Genomic DNA, 7,006 nt, shown 5'->3' with positions numbered 1-7,006 from the left:
ATCTCTATTTGGCATTGCTCATTTTTTTGTTGGTTCTGGTGCTTCAGGTCTTCTTCACGATTGCGTAGGTGAGGACGCGATTGGGTAGTGTTTTTGGAGTTGCTTGTTGTTTATTCATCGCGTTCACGAAGGATTGAGAGGTTTGTTCATCGCGTTCGCAGGTGATGGTTCGCGATCGCGGTTCAGCGGGGAGCTAAGGACTTCTGTCTTCGCGTTCGTGAGGTCTAGGGTGCATTTGCGTAGTTGTGGTACCTTTTTTCATCGTCTTCGCAAGGGTAGTTCCGCAAACTCGAAGCGTATTTTTGGCTGAGTTCATCTTTGTTCTTCGCGATCGCGAAGGGTTTGGCTGGGCAGTGCATATAATACTTTATTTCGGACCTTGAGCTCATTTTATCACATTTTGAGTTGGGGAGCTCGGAATTGGGTGATTTTGGAGAGGATTTTCATCACATGGATTGGGGTAAGTACTTTTGACTCGGTTCTGATTATATTACATGAATCTAACTTTGATTTTGGCATTTGATTGATGATTCTAAAAGAGAAATTGGGGGATTTTGTCTAAACATTCCTAAAGTAAATAATTAGGTTTTGAACATCAATTCGGAGTCGGATTTGAGTGAAATTAGTTTGGTTGGACTCGTACTCGAATGGATTATCGGAATTTGTGAGTTTTGTTGAGTTCTAAGGTGCGGGCCCAGGCCCACATTTTGGTCGACTTTGAGTATGTGATTAAAGATTCGACCTTTATCACTTGGGTTTGTTTCCTATTGCATTATTTGATGTTTTTGAAATATTTTTGGCTAGTTGCGAGCAGTTTGAAGGTTGATTCGTGCAAGATGGAATTTCTAGAGTATTGTTTGGCTTGCTCAGTATTTGATTTGGCTTTTTTTTAGGTAAGTAACATATCTAAACTTGGAATTGGGGGTATTTATCCTGAAAATTATGATATTTGAGATGTGTTGGGGGTGACACACACGCTAGGTAACGGGCGTGTGTGTACGCACCGGGGTATTCATGATCCGGATAGTTCTTATGCTAATATATGCCTTATTTTTCTATCATGATGACTCAGTAGTGAGACTCGAAATGAAGGGGATGAGGCGACCCCGGTTCGGGATGGCCGGGATCATCGGCATGTGCAGGAATCGACTCCCGATGATGCGGAGGAGGAACATGTCGCGGAAACGGTTAAAATCCTGAGAGTACAATAGAAAGCAATCATGAAACACCTCTCAAGGCAGGATCGGGTAATGACGGAGTTAAAACAAGAATTGTCAGGCGCCTCCAATAACGCAAACGGAATGGGCCCGATTCCTCCCAGTGTTCCTGCAAACCAAACGGCTCAGAGGGTCGATAACAACACCACAAGGGGTGAAGTCGATTTCGACGAAGCCGGAGGGACCAGTAGAGGATATGGGAATAACAACTGGAATGGTCCCTTCAAAATCGAACTCATAAGGTTTATGAGGGAAATGAACGAACGAATAGATCAAAATGCGAAAGAGTTTCACGCTCGGATGGATTAGATTCTGGGCGCGCCACCAATACTAAAAGGCCTAGATTCGAAAACCTACACGTAATTGCCGTTTAACTCGAGCGCAGTACCAGAGTTAATTCCAGTGAGGTTTAAGATTATGGACATACCAAAATACGATGGGACTTCGGATCCGCAGGAGCACATCACAACCTACACCACGGCTGTGAAAGGGAACAAGTTGGCTCAACATGAGATCGAGTCGGTCTTGCTGAAGAAGTTTGGTGAAACCCTCACAAAGGGTGCCCTGACATTGTATTCTCTCTTACCCCGAGCATTCAATTGACTCTTTTGAGATGCTTGCAGACTCTTTCAATAAGGCACATGCCGGAGCAAGGAAGGTTCAAGACAGAAAGGCGGACATATTCAGGATTGCGCAGGGCGAGTCAAAACTACTATGAGAATTCGTGATCCGGTTCTAAAAAGAGAGGATGTTATTACTGGTGGTACCAGATGAGTGGGAAGCAGAGGTGTTCACAAATGGTCTGAATCCACGAAGCTTCGATGCCTCTCGAAAGCTGAAGGAAAGCCTGCTCCAGTTTCAAGCAACCCCATGGGCGAATGTACATAATCGTTACGAGTCAAAACTAAGGATAGAAGACGATCAGCTCGGGTTCCCGGTATCAACCAAGGGACAGGATCGAGATAAAAAATAGGACAAGTTTAAAAGCGACTTTGATGCGGATCGGCGGTCCTCTAAAGGTCGTTTTATGTCGTATAAAAGAATCGAAGGTCATAACAGCAAAGGGTTTTCATCATCGGATAAGTTTGCTCCCGATAGAAGAACAGATCATGGCCGAAGCAGCAGGTCGTTACAGGAGAAAGAGGTGCCAGGAGCCCGAGACTCTACATATCCCAGGTTATCAAATTACAACTTTAACATTAGTTTAGTCTAGTTTGTATCGGCAATGAGGAATATCAAAGAAGCACAGTTCTCGAAGTCAATCAGATTCGATCCATGCTAGAGGGATCCCAGTTTATGGTGTGAATACCATGGGATTCACAGCCATAGAACTAAGGACTGCTGACATCTTCGTGAAGAGGTGGAGACATTGTTGAAGAATGTCCATCTTAGGGAATTTTTATGTGACCGAGCCAAGAACAACTACGGCCGAAGCCGGGACAATGCAGAGCCTTCGGAGGTAGTAAAAGGTTCCCCTCGGCTGACTATCAACATGATTTTCGGAGGAAATAAAGTCAACGATGTAACCTTTTTAGCAGCAAAGAAAATGAAGATATCGGTGACTCACAACAAGAAACTTCAGGAAGTCGCAGAAGATGACATCACTTTCACGGAGGAAGATGCTGACAGACTTCTTATGCCGCACAACAATGCTTTGGTAATCTCTCTCAATATTTTAGATTTCAAAATTAAACGTGTTTTGGTTGACCCAGGAAGCTCAGCCAACATAAAACAATGGAGAGTTTTTGAGCAAGCAAAATTAATCGGGAACACCATTCCGGCGACAAAACTCTTAGTTGGCTTCAACTTGACAAGCGTGACAATCCGAGGAGAGATTTTGCTGCCCACACACACCAAAGGAGTAACAAAAACCACTCTATTCGAATTGGTAGATGGCGATATGGGTTACAAATTAATACTCGAAAGGCCGTGGATACATGAGATGAAGGTTGTACCCTCAACATATCATCAATTGTTGAAATTCCCAACCCTGAAAGGAATCAAGAAAATAAGAGGAGATTAACCGGCAGCAAGGGAGATGAACGCGGTGACTGTTTCTAGCAGCAAAGGGAAGAGTCCAACAAATAGCAATGTGTAGGTCGTGGTTTTTAATCCCGTGAGCTGGGAATTTTTCACGTAAAATGCTGTTGTGTTATCTACATACTGCTCTGTGTGTGTGTTTTGTGTTAACTGATAAAGAACCAAGTTTTCTATATATTTTGGTGGACTCTTAGCTTACATCATACATGAACTGATGACTTCTCTCTTTCTGAATGAAGACGATAAGAGCGAGGAGTCATCAAAATCCTATCAGGTTCAAAGATATTTTCAGGTACCAGAGGAGACGGATGCGACCAAGTCGACCACAAAGGAACTTGAGCAAGTGGCCTTATTCGAAGAGTTTTTGGAGCGGAAGTTTCACCTAGGGACAAGGTTAAATCCCGAGCTCGGGTTAGGGTTTATAAATTTTCTTAAAGCTAACGCAGACTGCTTTGCATGGTCACACTCAGATATGACAAGTATCCCATTGGAGGTAGCAAGCTGAATCTGGATGCAAATTTCCCACAGGTAAGGCAAAAGAAATACCAGATAGCAGAGATCATGAACATGTTTGTTAAAGAAGAGGAGATAATTTGAAACACCTCCAAGAGACTTTCGACATCCTGAGGAAGCATAACATGAAACTCAACCCGGAGAAATGCGCGTTCGGGGTTGGTTCCGATAAATTCTTGGGGTTCCTAGTCTCGCAAAGTGGTATCGAGGTAAATCTCGATAAAATCAAAGCTATTGAGGACATTCCAGACCAATTGACAAGTGTAAAAGAAGTACAGAGACTGACTGGAAGGTTAGCAGCTCTAAGCAGATTTATCTCGAGATCCTCAGAGAAGTGTCATCACTTCTTTTCATTGCTAAAAAAGAATAATAATTTTGAATGGACTCCGGAATGTCAGTAGGCCTTGAAAGACCTAAAAAGGTACCTATCAAGCCCATCATTACTGTCAAAACCAGGGGAAGGCGAACAGTTGTTAATATATCTAGCGGTCTCGGAAGTAGTGGTAAGTGTCGTTTTGGTCTGAGAAGAAGAAGGTACGCAAATTCCCATTTGTTATGTTAGTAAAATATTCTCAGGAGCAGAAACTCGTTATCCGCACCTCGAAAAGCTGGCCATATCTCTCTTAGTTGCTTCTCGAAAGCTCAGACCTTATTTTCAGTGCCACCGATAGTCGTTGTGACAACCTTTCCCTTGAGCACTGTCCTTCACAAGCCTTAGTTGTTAGGCCGTTTGGCTAAATGGGTAGTCAAAATTAGTTAGTTCGACATTGAGTATAAACCTAGGACTGCGATCAAGTCACAAGTTTTGGCCGACTTTGTGGCCGATTTCAGTCCCAGGTTAATGCCCTTGGCTGCTAAGGAAGTAGTGCTTGCGTCGAAACTGACATCAGGAGTTTGGACCTTATTTACAGATGGAGCTTCCAACGTAAAAGGGTCCGATCTCGAGATAGTGCTAATCACGCCCTCGGGGGAAACCCTGAGGCAGGCCATTAAAATTGTTCCGTTAACTAACAATGAAGCTGAGTATGAGGCTTTGGTTGTAGGACTTGAACTAGCCCGGGGACTAGGATCTGAGGTCATCGAGATAAAGTGTGATTCCCAACTGGTAGTAAACTGAGTATATGGGATTTTTGACACAAAGAAAGAGCGCATGCAATGGTATTTGAACAAGGTTCAGGCATTACTTGCACGATTCGGGAAATGGTCAATCATACATATTCCAAGGGAAGAAAATGTGGAAGAAGATGCATTGGCTAATTTGGGGTCATCCACAGAGTTAAAAGGATCTGACTACGGTACTATCGTTCAACTTCTATATTCGATATTGGATGTGGACGGTTACTACGAAGTCAATTCAACCAACTTAGTCTGGGACTGGAGGAATGAGTTCGTCAAGTATCTTCGGTATGGTAAACTACCCGAAGACCCGAAGGTGTTTCAGGCACTACAAACCAAAGCAGCTCGTTACTGCCTCGTAGATGGGCAGCTATACAGAAGATTATACCAAGGACCATTGGCCCGGTGTCTAGGGGCCTCGGAGGCGATTACGTGATGAGGGATGTCTACGAAGGGGTTTGTGGGAACCATTCTTGCGCAGACTCGTTAGTTCTAAAGTTGATCAGAGCAGGTTACTATTGGCCTCGGATGCAACAAGACGCAAAGACGTTCGTTCAGACGAGTGATAAATGTCAATGCCATGCACATTTGGTGCACCAACCAGTAGAACTCTTGTATTCGGTGTTGTCCCCATGGCTATTCATGAAATGGGAGATGGACATAGTTGGTCCTCTGCCACCGGGCCCCGTAAAGGTAAGATTTTATTTTAGTTTTAACTGACTACTTCACTAAGTGGGTTAAAGCATGTCCTTACTAGAAGATCAGTGAGCGTGAATTGGTCGACTTCATATGGGACCACATAATCTACTGATTCGGAAAACCGAAGGAAATTACTTGTGACAACGGGCCGCAGTTCATAGGTTCAAAAGTCACAAATTTTTTAGAAGATTTGAAAATCAAAAGGATTACATCTTCATCGTACCATCTAAGTGCTAACGAACAGGCGGAATCAACAAATAAGATGACTATCCAAAACCTTAAAAAGAAGTTAGAAGATGCTAAAGGCAAATGGCCCGATGAGCTACCAGGTGTGCTTTGGGCATACTGGACAACGACGAAGTCGAGCAAGGGAGAAACACCTTTCTCTCTCGTGTATGGCACGAAAGCTCTGATACCGATGGAAGTAGGGGAACCAACTTTAACGTTTTCCCGAACAAATGAAAAGGCAAACAATGAAGCGTTGCTGGTGAGGCTGGACTTGCTAGACGAACACAGGGACTTGACATACGTGAGGATGGTGGCTCAAAAGCAAAGAATGAAGAGATATTATAATCGCAGGGCCAATCTCTGCTACTTCAAATTAGGAGACTTGGTTTTGAGAAAGGTGACTCAGAGCACTTAGGAAGTCAATACCAGGAAGTTCGGACCAAATCCATCCCTCTTTATGGCGTATAGTAATCTTATTGCGCTTCTTCTCTATTAAAGCCGGAGGGTTGGATTTTTCTATGAACCACCTCATTCGACTGTATCAGCCTCAGATCTTTCGAGGACTAATCAGACTTCATCGTCGGGCATTGAAGGCATTGATGTCGAGCATCGATGAAGACAAGGATCGAGGTTGGATGGGTCGTTATATCCGAGTAAGGACCCGTGATCTCATTCCGGAGGAGAAGATGCCGTTCCCTGAAGAATGGAATCTTGACCGTAAGTGATTTTTGTTCACTTTTCAGGTGCTTTTACGATTTTTTCTGATGTCCTTCCCTGATGTTCAACTGCCCCTTGGATGCCACAAGTGGTGCCCGACCTCGAGGACTGGGTTCGGAAGTTGGCCTCGACCTCCTCTTACGCCGAGCGCACTTGGCGTGATTTGGCAAAAGGCAGATGGGAGGCCAAGAACCATGGTGAGGTTTGCTTCTTGTTTCCTTCGAAGTATTCTTTGCGTTCTATTCGTTATCGATTTCCTCTTGTGCAGGCGTAACCAGGGATGCCGTTTTGAGGCCTTCGAGCGGCGAGAAAGGAAACAAGTCCCTAGTCCCTAAACAGGGAGAAGATAAGAAGAAAAAAGCTTTCTCTCGGTCAGAGGACCCCAAGCCCAAAACTCGCAGGGTGAAGAGAAAAACAATTGCCCTTTCGATTGACTCGGTCCAACGACTGAGAGAAGAAGAAGAAGAAAATAGCTC

This window comes from Nicotiana tomentosiformis, chromosome 6 (assembly GCF_000390325.3).
Source record: "Nicotiana tomentosiformis chromosome 6, ASM39032v3, whole genome shotgun sequence".
Lineage (NCBI taxonomy): Eukaryota > Viridiplantae > Streptophyta > Magnoliopsida > Solanales > Solanaceae > Nicotiana > Nicotiana tomentosiformis.
The sequence above is the reverse complement of the archived record's forward strand: the minus strand, read 5'-3'. Positions refer to the sequence as shown.